This window comes from Equus caballus, chromosome 29, assembly GCF_041296265.1.
Source record: "Equus caballus isolate H_3958 breed thoroughbred chromosome 29, TB-T2T, whole genome shotgun sequence".
Taxonomy (NCBI): Eukaryota; Metazoa; Chordata; class Mammalia; order Perissodactyla; family Equidae; genus Equus; species Equus caballus.
Window position 1 is genome coordinate 18564057 of NC_091712.1, and position 17337 is coordinate 18581393.

The window sequence follows — 17337 nt, forward strand, 5'->3', positions numbered from 1 at the left end:
TGTTCTAACCATGCCCTCAACTGTCCTAAGAATTAAACCAGGGATTTTTCTCCCCGCCCCAAGTGAAGGGAAAACCATGCCCTTTCCTGCATCCTTCTGTTCTAGGTGGGATAAAACCCCCTTGGCCAAGTGTTACACAGAGACTTGTTAATTATAGTAAAGATTTATTCATCTATGTCCTGGTACTGTGTTACATAAACATACATGTGTTCATTCATTCTTTTGTTTTTAAAGTTCAAAGAATAGGTACGCGTGTGTACACGCACGTGTGTGTGATATAAATTCCTTGAGAGGAAAGACTGTTTAACTTGCTAAACACAGATACTTAGTAAATCAGTAAACTTAGGTTAGGCAGCTAACCTCCAAGCCGAGAGCTTACTAAGCCACCTTTGACCACGACAATAAAATAAGATGTTTCTGGGACTGTACACAGAGTCTTGTCCAGATTTCCCGTCGTCAAGGAAAGTGGAAAGAACCGTGTGGTGTGGCTAGGTCCAGTGGGACAAGAGAGGTCATTCTGGGCCCTGAGATACCACCTTAGGGAGCTGGGGCTACTGGCGTTTGGAACACTGAGCTGGATTCTGGTTTGGGGGAATTAGAGCCAGCTCTTCTGTTTTCGACAACAGCCTTTGGCCGCACATCGGCTCCATTTCAGCCGGCGTTCGCCTAGGACAGAATGCCCATTTGGCTGTATGGAGCAGATTTTCCAACTCTCTCTCCTATTGGCACGCAGTTGTGACCCTTGGATACTGGAAGCATCTATTGAGAACAGCCCTAGTCATTTGTACAAGAGTTCTTCCCAGGTCATCAGAGCCCATCTGTCCAGGGACCAGAGCTCACTCACCTCAGTCACATTTCAAAACAAAGTTTGAAAAATACCTTGATCGATTGGTACTTAACAACTGCTATTTAATTGTGATCATTTTTAGAATTTCAAATTAAAAAAAATTAAACTTAGGAAAGAGACTGAATTGTGTTGACACTCTCTCCATGTGACTCTCCCAGACGTTCTATTCTACAAATTCTTCCTCTTCCCTTTTCCCCTTCAGCTCAGCTGTACCCCCAGCCTGGGAACACAGATGCCAAAAAGATGTGTTCACTTTCCACCCCCATGGAATCCTTCTAGGCGTGAGAGGTGAAAAATGCTAGAAGATTTCCATTTCTCGTGCTCCTTTGTTCTGTCAGGCACTTCAATATCCCCAAGCCAAAGAAAAAATCCTGTCAGGACAACCAGGCCTTGCTCAGACCTGAATGGTGTTAGTGTCACTAAAAGTGACACTTGGGACTTAGTTTCATGGGCTACTTATTGTCATCTCCCAAATTCCATGAGCAAAGAGACGGAAGAACTGCCCTTTGCCCTCAAGTGCTGTTATCTGCATTCTCGGGTCAACTCCGTCAGAAGCTCATTCGTCTGACTGAGCTTCATTCATCACACCCTTAATGCTCCACTTTCAACCCAGAGAACCCAAAATGTGCAAGAGATCATCCTCCCACATTTCCTCAGTCATGGGAGAAGAAATGCTGTGAGAAAGTCACCAGTCTTCATACCAGGACAGATCTCAGCAGAGAAGCCAGACTCTGCCTTTTCTGGAAGACAACAGGTCTGGATTTTTGCTGGAGCCCCACACTGGTGAGGGATGGTTGTGTGTCAGAGGGAAGCTAAGAGATTGTTCCCTGGGAAATTAAGCCCAGCACAATGTAGCAAACTAACCTTGAGTACGGAGAACAAGCTTTTGTCCAAACAGAAGTTACCCAACGTAGTAGGAGCCTCAAGAGTTCAGTTACTATTGAGACGCCAGTGCCCTCCTCGCCCATGTCAGAATGAGAGCACCACGAGACGATGGAAGTTGAATGCACGGCCACCTCCTGGCAGTGGTTTTCTTGTCACAGCCCATGTACAAAATTAATACACCTGGGTTTATAGTCGTCTGAACGCAATGGAGAGATTGTCTTGCTCCGCTAACTTTTACTAAACTGTCAAACACAGTGGCAAATGCATATGGCACAGCCCTGTGAGAACAGAAGCAGTGAATACAGCCAGCGAAGCCATGTTCTAAGAAAGACTGGCAATCTCAGTCTACACGCTCTACTCCTCTCTGCATCAGATGGCACTTCTTTATTAAATATTCGGTTAGAAAAACAATAACCTAAAACAAAAAGCATTGACTGTAGGTTGGCAGGTCTAAGGATGAACGACCAGAAAGCCTGACATTTTCTAAACACCTGTGTTGGGTGTGATGCTCGAGGCCAGAGATCCAGAGGCCCCGCAGAGAAGCCCACTACCTGAAGAGATCAGCATCTAAACCACACAGGCACAGGCTCTAATATGAGTTTTGTCCAGTGGGGCCCAGAAGCTCCCTCCCCAACAGGTGCACCTGACCCAGCCGGCTTCTTGGAGGAGACACCTGAATGACATCATTAGTGATCAGCCAAACTTAGCCCGTTGAGAAGGGAGGGTAAAGGCCTTCCAGGGAGTAGGAACAGCATGTGCAAAGCCATAGGGTTGAGACTGAGCCTGGCATTTTCAGAAGACTGACAGTAATTATGCATGACTAGAACATGGTTCAGCGGGGCAGGAGAGGGCAGCCTGAATCAAAGGTTCTTCCCTCTATGCCAGGCAGAGATGCTAATCAGCCTAAGGTGACAGCCAAAGATTGAGGCTATAACAAGTGCACCATGCATTTCAGAAGGTGACAGACTCCAGTGCAAGATCAAGAACAACAGGCAAGCGGGGGCTGGGAAGAATGACTCGCTGATGAGGCTCCTGACTGGGCCAGCAAGCCTGGCATTACCTGCTGGGCTCGTCTCACTACAGCTGTCAGGGGCAGGAGGAGCGAGGGGCTGTGAGAGAAGAGAAGCGCAGAGCCCTGCAGGGCTGCGACCAGTGAGCTGCCGGGGCTGGGCCAGAGGGAAGGGGATTCTGAGTGGCAAAGTTGGGAAGGGGATGGCAGGAGAAGAATGGAACTTCGGCGGAGTAGGAGAGTGGGGCAGGGCTGGAAAGCCAGACTGAGGGCCTGTGTAGGGGGAGGGGAGACAAGTTGGCAGCGATCATGTGACACAGATTGAGAGCTTCACGAATACTTGGTGATGAAGAGAGACACTAGCTACCTCAGCACAAAGCCCGACACGCAAAGGCATGAGAATTTCTCAAGTCAGAATGGCGCGCGAGTGAGTGAGTGTGAGTGTGTGTGTGTGTGTGTGGAGGGGGAGAGAGAGAGAGGAAGACAAAGAAGAAGACATGGAGCACAAGTCCATGGTTTCATTATGTTAACATCTCATGACTGTCTCAAAATTCCTCCTCAGCTGACCAAAAGGCAATTATTATTGTGCTTTAAAGTCCTTGTACCTAAAATTTCCTTTCCTGATAAACTCACTTAGCATGGAGGTTCTGGAAAAGTCTGCCTACCACCTTCATCCTTATGGTCACCTGGGAGGGGAAGCCAAAACACTGAAACTGACCCTCAGGGCACCTCTTCAAAGATATTATTAGATCATCAGAATTAGATTTGACTCTCTCATCAGCCAGACTTCTCATCTGCTACAAATCGAACTACACACGTTGCAGGAAAGCTCCTTCTGTCCGTGCTCCTTGAGCTCATTCATTTATTCAGAGGCAAGGCTTCTCACACAGGGCACCTTGGCCCTGTCTCGGGGACAGACATGCCGCCTCCACGTGACTTACCACACACTTCCTCTCAGATCTGACAGAGGGGAAGACTCAGTTGTGACAACCAGCAAACGCCCTTCCTGCCCCCCACCGCATAGCCCCTCAGAGCGGTTTCCTGGGTGGGGCTGGGGAACACAGCATGCAAACTGCCTGCCATGGCGACACCAATGCTGGCTCTTGGCTATTGCTTCTCTCCACATCTCACTTGTAAGCATCTTGGAAAGAGTCTTCTGTGGGTTAAGTAGTACATAGGCACAGCTTTTGGTCACCACTATAGTGACAGCACAGCGTGCCCCTTCCTCAGCCCTTCCAAGAGAGGGAACCAAGCATGGGCTGTCGCCCCCCGCAGACTGGTGGTCAGTGAAGACCACAGCCGCTGTGTCAGCACAGCAAGAAATTCATGGACAAAGGGACTGCCAGTCCCCAAGGAACTTCTGGCTTGGGCAGGGAGATGCATTCATTCCTTCATTCAGTAAATGTTCACCGAGCACCTGCTATGCCGCAGACACTGACCAAGGGGCTTGGCATAAAGTACCAAACAAAACAGAAAGAAGTCCTGTGCCTCATGGCGCTAATATTCCAGCGATAAGTGAGGAGACGCCCTCACACATAATTAATAAAAGGACCCAACCAATGACGTAAGGTAAGAACCAAGTGATGCTGCATTTATAAGGAAGACAGAGGAAACATTTGTTGCAGGAATAAGGGAGGCTTGATGAGGAAATGGGAGCATCAACCTTTGTTAAAACACAAACATGCCATTATAGGCTCGAGAACATGCTCTCCAGAGATGGTCCCGGGACATTTAGACACTTTAAAAACGGTGATCACGTTATGTTTTATCTCATGTTTAATGACCATGCCCCTGCCGTACCCAAGGAGTGGCAGACGGGGAAGCTTGGCTGTGGGAGGCAGACATTGGCGGCTCTAGGGTGGCAGAGCAGGTGGGGTTCAAAGGGCATGTTAAGATCCTCCTAACAGTCAGGTTTATAATCAACTCAGGTAATCCTCGCCCTCCCAGCCCAGCAACACACACACCCACTTCAGACAGCTTTTCAGCACTTTCTCCCCTGGGTGGCTCCTAATTGTCATTTACCATGATTCACGGGCGCTGACGCCTTTGCTGGGAGCCAGCTGCAGGGTGCTCTTTGCCTGGCCTGGCCTGGCCCTCACTGTCCACGGCACTCTGGGCTCCCCGCTGCCCTGCAGCCCCCTCTAAGCACCTCATTACCAAGGAAGTATGCCGTTTCTTTCCAGACAGCTCTCCAAGGTCATAAGGGCTAAGAGGGAGCCATTCAGAAAATATGCTTGAGAATGAGTTTCAAGAAAGTCACCCCTAAAGCATGACAGATGCACCAGACGTTACAAGGGCCATAATCTAGGTGAATATCTGCTTAATTTTTTAGATGTGCAGGAAAAAAATGAACCAAAATCTTCACTTCCTTTGGGCCATCAATTGAGAAATTGGACAATTCCTTTTGGTCGAAAGGGACCTAGAAAACCTTCTTCTTGATGCAGTCAGGCTCCCCTTCAGCAGCGTCCTCATCGGACAGGTGTACAGTTTCTACAGAAATATCTCCTACAACAGAGAACTTCCTCTAGGCAAGGCAACCTGTTCATCGGACAGTCAGATGTTTCCAAAATTCTCCTGATGTTTCTTTATATCCTCAGCCTATTGGCCCAAGGACTGCTTTGGATAAAAAAGTAGATCAGTATGAATTTAAATATGGTTACTTTTTAACTATAAATCCAATCATTAAGCAGAGAAATTTGAAAAAGAGGGGAAAAATAAATGGAGAGTCTGAGAATTGGTGAGGAGGAATTGTGATTGTCCCTAAGACAACATACTGTGAAGAGATTCTGGAACCAGTCTATTGGGGAACAGTAAACAAGCTGATGGTGGGCCTGAGCTTTTGGCCGAACGTTCTGGGGAAGACGAGAACTGAGGGCATTTAGGTAAGGAATTCTGGCCTGGAGAGGATAACGAGCTCTGGGATTAGATGGCTGGGAGAGAAGAGCTGCTCCTGAAACCCAGCCAAAAAAAGAACTGGTCTTGACAAGGTGAGGCCCTCAGTTGTCATGGGTCTTAAATTAGCTGGGACCGGGAAGGTGATAGGGAAGCTGGTCATTAAGTTTTATCAAATTTATGTGTGATTAAAATGAGCCCCCTACACTGTAGCTGTCTTTCTATAACTTATAATCTTGGGAATTCTCAGTCTCTCTCTAATGTGGGGATGTCACACAGCACAGGCAAGGGAGGTGTGGCCAGGGATCCAGGCTAAGAAAAGGAGTAAACTGTTTAGCTGGGTCACACCTTCATCCTCATGTATACCTACCTGGAAAAGCTTACGTAAGAAGAATATGCTAAGTTTTGTTTAAAAAAAAAATCAGATTACTAAATCAGGAAAGTACCAGGTTTTTTTTGTGAGAGAAAATACCCAAAACTCTGTGTTTTGTTTGCTACCACTGCAGCTGGCCTCCACAACGTATTGCAAACGTATTCTGAAAGCATCAATAATTACCTTTATTTTGTTACTCAAAACTCAAAAAGAATTCACCATCCCTTCATGGGCTTCTCCTTTAGTTTTGGAAAACAACCAGTCTCCAATGTGGCTAGAATCTGGAAAAGAAAAAAAAAGTTTTAAAAGTTATTGGATGTAACTTTCAAAGCTGAGAAATACATATGTGAGGTCTGTGCTTCAGTTAACCTCTGAAAATATTAGAGTACATCCTCCTTTATCAATATCTTTCATTCCCATACGACCTAGCACAGTGGAATTGGAAATTGACACACAATTTCTATGACTCTCTTTTTTTTCTCTACTTGGTAATTTAAATCATGACTAAAACCACTTGATTGAATCCGCTTTAATCTGACTTAACTTGAAACATTTGCCATCAGCGACTGTAAACAACCAAGTTACCCCCAGTTTCAGCAATGCACAGTTCCCTTTCTTGCCCAATAACCACCTCAGTATTGTGGCAAGTTATGTCAAACAAGCATTGCAAACAGTTCACCCACACAGGCAGAGGAAGCAACAACATCCACAGACCATCCACAGTAGACACTGCAAGTAGGAAGGGAAAAGTGTCAATTATGCTTCCTTTATCTCAATGAGAGGGAGCAAATCTAATTATAACGGATGAACAAATTATTATCTCCCAAGGATGCAATGAAAATTTCCAAGATCTTGAATCAAAATGAAAAGTGCTGCAATTTTTAATAATGTAGGATTAGCTAATTCAGGTTGTGGATGCTTTACTGCTGTGACCACATCTGCTCCTTGAGACCGTCTTCCCTCTGGCCGTGACTGATGGCTTTGTTCTCTGGACCAGACAGTGCAACTTCAGAAGCCAAAGGTCACCGGCCCCCCCAGGTGTCCAAACACTAGGTGTGGTGTGGCAGGGGCAGCACTCAGAACCCTGGTTTTCCGTCTCCTTCCCTGCTTCCTTTGTGATTAACGCCACACCCCCCAGGGTCTCTATTTGCCCTGCTTGGCAGAGCAAAAGACAATGTTCTTTCAGTTTTCCTTGTTCCTCCCACCGCTTCATTCACCAGAGGCTTCGCCTTAGTTTGTGTCTTCCTGTTTACAGCAGCAGCAAAAGGCATTGAAGTACCGAAGTGCACAGAGAACTGTGCGTGCGTGTGAGAAGCTCTTCACAAAACTGTCTACCTACAGGGATGTCTACGGCAACATGGCCCAAAAAACCCCCAAACTCTAAACTACACAGATGATCAGTGGCCCAGTGGTCAGGACATATTTAAGTATATTAAAACAGATTTACCCAATGGGCTATGAGGCAGCCATTAGATCAGATAAATGTGAAAAAAAGAGAAACATTAAGATTATAATATATAGGCAAACACTTAGAACACTATTGGAAAGAGCAGAAGTTAAAATTGTACCCAAGTGCTGATCACAACTTTATCAAAAGTATGATGACATATAGATATAGCTACAGAAATTATAAAATTTTACATATGTAAATATATACATATATCTATAAAGAGAGAGAGAGGGATATATCTATATATCTCCATAGACATATACAGTGCAAATAAACTAAAAGAAGGAGTTGGTCGATGACTATTAAACTCTAGGACTCTATGAAAACAGAGTGATGTAGCTCTGGCCAGACTTAAAATATCCAACACTTCAGAATTACAGAAGCTTGTGACCAAAAGGGACTTGAGTTCAACCTTTTCACTTTACAGCTTAGTAAATTTACACCAAAATAAATTAAGTGACTCATCCATGATCATACAGCTACTCACTGGCAGAACCAAGACCAGCACTGGGATCTCTCCACTCATAAATCTGTCCTCTTTTCTACAGAGCCCATGGCAATGGATTCATGCAAATAAGTCAGAGGGTCCTTGTCATCACTCAGCATCCAAATCCCTGGACAGTTAGGATCTTTCTCAGGGAAGCATGCCTTCAAAACACTAAAATATTTCCTAATAATCAACCATTTTATGACTTGAATTCCCACTCAAAATTCCATCCTTGTTCACCATCAGCAGCTACACCCGATCATGTCTCTTAGTGTCCTGTACTTCCCACAAAATGATGTGTGTCCACTGCAAAGTGAAACTGCAAATCCTGCCCCCAAAACAGAATTTCAGGAGGTTAATCAAAATGACATTAAAGAACTTCCCCAATAACAGGTAAAAACAATGGCAGACGGGGACTAAGCAGTTTGAGGAGGAGACAATCATTAAAGAGAAAAACTGTAAGTTGGTGGCAAGCTAGGGATTTCAATATGGAATGAGTTTAATATTAAAGAATAGAAAAGACCCCAAAGGAAAATGATCAAGACCTGGAATATTTTTGAAAAACTGGCCATCTTTAAGATGTGATGTAAATGTCACATGTGATTTAAAAAGTACCACAATTTACGATCATACAATTTTGTCCAAAGATTTACTCATCTCAAAACCATCAACAGTTGATTTTCCATTGCTCATTCTAAGAGACAGCCATGGTCAAAATGATAATCTAAATTTTGTTGACTATAAACTAAAATAAACTTATTTTCATAATTTTCAGTTTATTTTTTTGCAAGATAAAATCCCAAAGCTTTTTTTCATTACATTATGAAATTTTGGTCCTCATTTAAGTGGATTCACTTCAAATGGCCTTTTTCTGGTTCTAATTATCCTCGAATAACAAGGACCTGCTGTAGAATTTTCAGAAAGAATTTTTTAAAGTATAAATCAGTAATATGGAGGGTATTTATCTATCATTTCAAGCCAAGCATGCATTTTAGAAGCGGAAACTTCAGATCCGAAATATGAACTACTCAGGGACGTCACGTCTCTAGCTGGCCCCTCTATCCTCAAAAATAACACATTTTTATATTTTGTTTTATACAAAATGAAAGCAAAGATTACAAAATTACAAATGACTATTTTGTCCCAATTCTTTTAAAAAGTGTGAGAATATAATAATGCATTTAGCATCCTGAATTACATAATTAAGTTTCCAGTTTTACCATCCTATTTTATTTGAACAAAACCATGGAAAAAGCTCCATGAGGTTCTAATAGTTGCTGATTTGCATACTGTGATTGGTTTTATCACCTGCAATTATCTGTAGTTCTGTATAATTCATGGTCTGAACTTCACCTGAGAACAATCAAGTTGGCTGAGTTTCCCTATGTTCAAAATGTTTATTACATGAAAATAGTTAATATTCAGGGCTCTCTAACATTCACGTAGAAAATGAAAGCTATTCTAGTATGATAAAAACACAAGGCTTCATTTTAGAAGCTTCAATTATTTAATGGAACATTTTCTTCCAGAAGAATAAGAAAAATAAGAGGATATTTTTCCATTAAATAAAATTGCAACATTCTATAGTAGAAAGATATTTTTCCTTTTACTTTCCAAATGGGTAACAATATTAGTGGTCTAAATAATTGATGATGAACACTTAAACTATGTGGGATAATAAATAATTTTTAAAGATTCATTTATTAGGGACTTGTCAGCTTCTATGACCAAGAAAATAAACAATTTATGATTTAGTTTGTTTACTAATTCTGTCTCAAAGGTCAAGACCAAGAATATTGACTCAGTCTTGCTGTCAGACTCATTTATCTCTCAAATCAGTATAAATGTATGGCTCAGGATTAAGATGTGACTAGTAGTTCTCTCCAGGAAGGACAACAAGGCCCCGGTTCCCCACAGCCACCAGATGCAGAGGGACAGCGATGTGGAACACCTGCCAGGCTCTACTGCAGACGCCCGGATTGTTTCACTGCTGCAGTCTAAGGACAAGAAGAAGAGTAAGCTCGAAACCAGCTCCCAAATCTGAGACTCACGCCAAGGGATGAGAAGAGCCCTCTGGCCCTTCCTGGAAGGGACGCAGTGAGCAGCCAGTAGCACAGGGAGCTCAAGGACAGGGAACCCTGCTCCAGCTTGCTCAGGTGAGCGGCCGTCAACCTCCGTGAAGAACCCTGGTGGTTTCAGGGCCATCGAAAGGACGTTTTTGTGCAGGGAAGCTTGAGCAACCCACAGAAAACAAGAAGTCAGGAATTTGGCTCCTTATTTTCAGCCAATTGACTTAGAAGCAGATATTTCTCAACATTAAACCTGCCTTTAAAAGGAAAGGCATTCCTAGACTTACTTTTGACTCTAAGAGATGAGACGATTAAGATGATAAAGCTGAGCAGCCTTCTAGGCATGAGCGAGGCAGAACACCCTACCCCATAAAAGCAGGTGGGCCAGGTGGGCTCAGGGATGCCTCGGACTGAGGCGTTCGGCCACTTCCTAACTCGGGCAGCTTCCTCCCTTCTCCAAACCTCTTTACTCTTCTGTAAAACGGGTAGAGGAACAAACCCACACAATTCTGACAGCTGTAGGTATCAAGCATGCAGCACTGTGCTTGGCATACACAAAACGTTCGGGGGTTAGTTATTACTATTTTTCTTACTAAATTCAGAATAGAATAACTTTCTACCTTCTCTGAACTTTGGGGGAGGCTGCATTAGACGTTTTCTCTAATTAAAGCTGACCCTTTCCGCCCAAAACTATGACCAGGGATTTTTTTATTACTATGAAGATACAGAAACACTAAGACTCCAGAAGGCAGCATTCTGAACTCCTTTTTCCTGCCTCCAGAATAGACACGCCCCTTATGACTGTGTTTAATGATCACTGACAGTGACATAGCGCCAGGCCCCCAAAGTGTTTTCCATGTCTTAACTTATTTAAAACTCATAATCCTATGAGGCAGGAAGGGTCCTTATCTCCATTTGACAGATCAGTAAACTGAGACACAGAACCGTTAGGCAACTTGTCCAGGTGTCACAGCCAAACCAGGATTCAAGCCATGCAGGGCAGCTGCAGAGTCCGCACAGGACCTCTGTTTTGTGTATGTATTTGGGGGGTGCAGAGAAGAAAGGCAGGGAGGGAAGAAGAAGGAAAAAACAAAACAGTCTAGAAGATTCTCTCCCTCAATACACACACACACACACATTCACAGCAAAGAAAATTTCAATTGTAAAGACATCACCGAGTACATTCTCACCGGCTGGTTGTTCTAATAAAAATGTTCAATATCTTAGGAAAAGGGCATTCTTTTCCTAGAGATACTTGGAGAAGCAGGAGGCAAGAGAGGCCTGGACACCAGGCGGGATGGTGTCACAGAGAAGCATAGAAAGATGAGACCTGCAGCGCCGTCCCTGGAGAGGAGCGTGTTGTTGTGGACCCAAGTGCGGTCTAGGACCAGGCTGTTGTGTTTATCACAACTACACAAACACAAGACACCTGTGCATTCCAGACCTTTCTCCCTCCCTAGAAATAGTCCCCAAAGCATTCTTCCTAAATAGGATGACTTCAAATGTGAGAAAAGCCAGAATACCAGTAGCTGCTACTGAAACAAGGATGGGAATATATGTGTCTGGTCTCAAACTTCATCACCAACCCGACTCAAATCTCCCCTCGCCATTAAATATTATCCCCACTGCAGGGCAAGCCTGTGAGATGGAGTGTTGCGCTTCAAGCCACAGAGTGACTGATACATATATATATAATATATATTATCAACGTTACATAATTAAAATTCCCGCTTGTAGATGCTATGACAGGCTAAGCAGCCCAGTGAACTTCCTGGAAGACCACAGCAACCACCTGCCCCCATCCCACACACAGCCCTGGGAATCGCGCTGGGTGACTACTGCACCCCAGGAGGAAGGCACACACCTGCGAGAACAGGGAAGGGAACAACGAAGCTTAACATAGCTCCTGTTGCGCCTACGGTTAATATAGTTATGCTAGCAATCACAAGTGTGTCCCAAAATACAATTTAAGGCTCTCTTCACACAACCAAAGGGCAAAAGGAAAACTAAAGAGGAATTTGGCATTTGTGGGAAAGCTCAAGGTGAGAGATTGACATCCTAACCCACTTGAACTAAGCAACCTTACGGGCAGAATTAGAAGGAAACTGGGTGTTTGGGGAGTAGCTGTGAATTCAGGAAGAAAGACGGCTCCAATGAGAGAGAAGGGCTGGGAATTGCTGTGGAGCCAGGCTGGTCCCTCTTGTGCATACACCGCACTCCTCCTGGCATTTCCGAGGGCAGAAAGTAGGAAACTCAGGTGAGTCAGGATCCCAGGGGCTTAGAGAACAACTTCTGCTGGAGGCTAAGAGGCCCTGGGTTCCACAAAAATGAAGACAGCCTAGGAAAGAAGATGCAGCAAAAATAAAGGCTTCAACAGCCAGAAGCAGCAGCCAAGTTCAATTACACAGAACGTGGGAGCTGCTTATTTAAAATGCGAATTGGTAATTTCAGACGGTGAGTAACCTTGATGTTTTCTGTGAAAAAACCCCGCTGCTTGAATCCTCTCACTCTTTTGAAGGGAAACAAACCCCGTATTTTGTATTTAAAAAGCAGTCTATGTGGCTAGATGCAGACTATGGGAAGCACATTCATACAAATTAAAAATTGCTCCAAGTTTTCCTCAAGCTCCGTTTCAGAATCAAGATTGCTCCAAGTTTTCCTCAAGCTCCGTTTCAGAATCAAGATGGACAGAAAAACGGCCCTAACCAGCGACAAGCTGGTGAAGCTCCGTGCCCGGTGTGGCTGCACCTGTCAGAGCAAACAGGCGCCAGCCCGGCTGTGACAGCACCTCATCGCGTGACGCCGTAACTCTGCATTTTACTGTGCCCAAGAGACCAGTCTGAACAACTGGTCGACAGGCCGGACTCCACCCGGCCCTTTTCTTTGTCTGATAGCTGAACAAAAGAAGGGATTTTAATAATTGAACGACTGCTGTTCAGTTGCTATATTTTTAACAATAGCTCAGGACATGTTGAGGCCAAATGGACGAGGAGAATTTTCTCAGCAAGATTTGCTAAATTTTTTAGTGAGTGGTAGCGGTGACGGAGGGACACTGGATGTGAAGCCAGATGGGGCCAAATCTCCACTCGAGGGAGCAGAAGGCAGCTCAGGTCCAGGCCTGCGTCACCTGAGGGCACCGGCAGGCCCACGTGGAAGCTTCCGGAGAACATGGACTGCGCTATTTCCTCGGGGCATGATGGGCTGGTGAAAACGGTGAGCTCCAAAGAAAACAAACCCAACAAACTGAACAGTGGTTTGAATTGTAAACCCTCCCCTCAGACAAATTTGTAAGGACCTGGAAAGGGGTTTTAAAGGCTCACTGCGCACTCACGGGCCCTGGCTCACCAAGGAAGGACGAAGGAAGGGAGGTCTCCAAACTCAGGGACGAAGCGCTATTTTTCTTCAAAAAGAAAAAAGACAACACAGGAAAGAGTAAAACATAGCCGATGTAAATTAATGCCCCTAAAATAACAGGGGCTCGGAATGCGGGCTTCTTAACAGATATCCTGCCAAGACACATTGTTGACTGTGTCAGACAAAGCTGCTGAGATGAAAAGGAAGCGGTGCCCCTGGCAAGGCTGGGGCTCCAGCTTCATTTATGCATGACGGAAACTCACAGTAAAACGAAGGCCATCACCAGTCACGTCTTTTACTGAGAAAGCCCTTTGATGAGGATTTCCCCGAAAACACTCTCACCTACCACGTGAAAACGGGGACACCCTCTCACCAAGAAGACACACTTGCAAAATCTTTCCACCAACAGGAGCCTGAGAAAGTCACAGGGAGAGTTCTGGGCATCCCCTCAGTGGATCCCCTCCCGCAGCTTCTAGAGCAGGGAAGAAATTCATACTGCCTCCATTATTTATGGGAGGCAATATCTGGCTGCTCCCCCTACACTCACACCCCTATTAGCATGAGTTCGTTCTTCTTGGCTATTCGGGGACTTAAATAAAAACAAGTCTGAAAAGCACTGTACTTTAGCCCATAACCTCAAAGCTCACCTGACAGAGGAGGGAGACAATGCGTCTGAGTAAACACGTGGGTACTGTCACTTCCCTCTTCTCCACCCTCCAGCCCCGCCTCAGCTCAAACACAGGGCGCCCCTCCTTCCTTTCTGGGTGGAAGCTGTGGGAGCCGCCAGCAGCCATCTTTCAGGCCCATCCACTGCAAGAGAAAATGAGGCCAAGGTACACAGAGCACTTGAGCCCCGTCTGCAGCCAGCGTCATCCTTGGATTCCCCTAGTGTGTATGCCTACAAATTCCACGTTTCGCTTAAGCTAGTTTGAGTTGGGGAGGGGAGAGATGTGTAACCCCAATCTTTCCTAAGAAACTTAAGACAGTTGCTTTTTTAAATATGAAAACAATTTTATATCTAATAATGTACCCAGTTACCAATTCCTGTAAAATAGATTCCTCACTTGGACAGGAAATGATTATTCACAAAGACATCCATACAATGGTCACTTCTGTTGTGCAGAAAATTGTTCTAATTTGCTATTTGAAATCTTATAAGTAAATGGTTTAATTCTAAGCCTCCAAATGACCTTTTAATATATTGTGACATTGTAATAAATTTGAAAAATCACATAAAATGCTTTTAAAAAATTTCTATCACATCACACAGGACATGGTGGCAACTTAAAAAGTAATCAACGAAGGTGCTTCCCTGTGAACCGTCCCAGGCTGAAGCCTCATGAAGACTTCTCCACAGGAGACAGCAGGTGCTACTCTGTGATCCCGAGAGACCCAGGGCGGAACCATCCCTCGGAGACCAGCGGAGACGCCGACCTCCCCACTGGATTCTGCTAAGATGAACCACTGGAGCGGCCCATGCGGCAGCCGCCCACCACGGCCCGCTGCCTCTGCGCTGGCTCAGACACTGCTCCCCGGATGCTGTGTGCAGCTGTAGGCGGAATCAGGACGTGAACTCAGACCACATGCTGATGAGGTCTCTCAGATGTGGTAGGAATAATTAATCAAGTTATTCCATTTCATAAACTAGGCCATCCTAACAGGCATCAGTTTAAAATTTACTACGGTGACACTGAAAATAAATCCTCAAACTGACAAAGCTCACAGACCTTTGATCTTTCCTGACTTTCAAATGTACTATCTGTGAACAATCTCCTCACCAGACATGTCACCTCCTCAGGGGCTACCTCTGGGCTGCTCCTGTTCCTGGTTACAAACCTCCAACTTCCAGCTCCCCACTGACACCTTGTTTTCTGCACGTCCGCCTCCTGCGGCAGAACCCAAACCCTAGGAACAGGGACGGCGTCTCACTCATCTCGATTCCTGGCCCAGATTCTAGTGGAACTTGACAGGCTGACTAACAAATAAATATTCATTAAGCAGATAAATCATATTTCCTTTCACTTTCCTATTAAAAAAAAAAAAAACAAACCAAAACCTTGGATATTAGGATCTTAATAAAGATACTGCAAAATTGTGAGAGGGCCCAACACAGGCTTCGGGGTAATGTGAATAATCTAGGCCTTTATTTTTAGTACGGGAAAAAGAGAAAGCTTAGTTTTTGTAAAAAGGAAAAAAAAATTCTAATTTTAAAACAGATCCATGATTCTTTCCCCATTTTCATGGTTTTTCATCAATATTTTAAAATTTCTCTGGGTTCAGTTATTTAAGGTTTTGTTCTAACATTGGATTTGAAGTTAACTTGGGTCAGTTTGGGGTCAAATACCAGACACTGAGCACGTCTGCGCTTCCCCTTCACGGGCTGGCTGTGCTGATAAAGAGCGGGCAGCCCTTCAGCCATCTCTGCCACCTGTTGTCAGAAGCCCCCCTCTTGAAAACCGCATCTTCCACCCCAAATGCATTCCTTTGCTCCACTCATGTGATGTTCATTCATGACAAGTGAAGCAGGGAAAGTGCAAGAGGACAGAACACAGGCCTTCTGTCAGTCAGTTCTCCAAATGCACTCCAGCAGCCACTGGCTCTGGGCTCAGAACAAAGACCCCAGTGTGGGGCCAGTGGGGCGGACACGTGGACCCAGCCAGGCAACTCCTGCTAAGTGAAGAGTCCAGGCATCAGTGGCCTCGAAAGGGTGCAGAGAAACGTCAGTGGGGAATCCCTGGACCCACCTGCAGGTAACAGTGCCCTGAAACATGGATTGTTCTCCTCTCATCTGGAATTCCTCAGTGGCCCCAAGAAACAATCTTGTCAGTGGCAAAGGCAGAGGCCCGCAGGAGGTAACTGTCAGGTGTGCTCCTGAACCCGCATGTTTACTGCTACAGACTGAATCCTCGTGCCCTCCCCACCCCATTCATCTGTTGAAACCTAATCCCCAGGGTATCAGTAATCAGAGGTGGGGCCTTTGGGAGGTGATTAGATGGAGCCCTCATGAATGGGTTTAGTGCCCTTATAAAAGATACCCCACTGATTTACTACAGCTTTGTAATATAGTTTGAAATCAAGCAGTGTGACACTTACATTTTTGTTCTTCTTTTTCAAGATTGCTTTGGTTATTTGGGGTCTTTTGTGATTCCATACAAATTTTAGTATTATTTTTTCTAGTTCTGTGAAAAATGCTGTTGGTATTTTGATAGGGATTGCACTGAATCTGTAGATTGCTTTGGGTAGTATGGACATTTTAATAATATTAATTCTTCCAATTCATAAGCACCATATATCTTTCCCTTCATTTTTGTCTTTTTCAATTTCTCTCATCAGTGTCTTATAGTTTTCAGAGTACAGGTCTTTCACCTTCTTGGTTAAATTTACTCCTAGGTATTTTATTCTTTTTGATGCAATTGTAAATGGGATTGTTTTCCTAATTTCTCTTTCTGATAGCTCATTATTCGTGTATAGAAACACAAGAGATTCTGTATATTAACTTTGTATCCTCCAACTTTACTGAATTTATTAGTTCTAATCATTTTCTGGTGGAGTCTTTAGGGTTTTCTATATAAAGTATTATGTCACCTGCAAACAGTGACAGTTTTACTTCTTCCTCTCTAATTTGGATGCCTTTAATTTCTTTTTCTTGTTTGATTGCTGTGGCTAGGACTTCCAAGATACATGCACCCCTATGTTCACTGCAGCATTATTTACAATAGCCAAAACATGGAAGCAACCCAAGTGTCCATTGACAGATGAATGGATAAAAAAGATATTGTGTGTTCATATACACAGACACACACACAATGGAATATTACTCAGCCATAAAAAAGAATGAAATATTGCCATTTGCACTACATGGATGGACCTAGAAAGTATTATGTTAAGTGAAACAAGGCAGACAGAGAAAGACAAATACTGTAAGATTTCATTTATATGTGGAATCTAAAAAAGAAATCAAATGAACAAAC

General features: G+C 44.3%; 1 protein-coding gene and 1 long non-coding RNA gene across 23 annotated transcripts in view; one reads left to right on the forward strand and one right to left on the reverse strand.

The window, feature by feature from the left end:
- SVIL (supervillin) overlaps positions 1–17337 on the reverse strand; it is a 224100-nt gene that overhangs the window by 177286 nt on the left and 29477 nt on the right. For all 21 annotated transcript variants that reach the window (XM_070255541.1, XM_070255536.1, XM_070255539.1 and 18 more), the window contains exon 2: positions 6190–6287. The gene's annotated coding sequence lies outside the window, so the exon portion shown is untranslated. The remainder of the gene's footprint in view (positions 1–6189; positions 6288–17337) is intronic.
- On the forward strand, positions 14111–16958 carry LOC106782739 (uncharacterized). 2 transcript variants are annotated; one of them, XR_011434057.1, is made up of 2 exons: positions 14111–14199; positions 14637–16958. It is a non-coding gene; the product is annotated as an uncharacterized lncRNA (long non-coding RNA). The 2 variants fall into 2 exon arrangements; XR_002804861.2 differs by having other exon boundaries at positions 14123–14254; positions 14637–15366.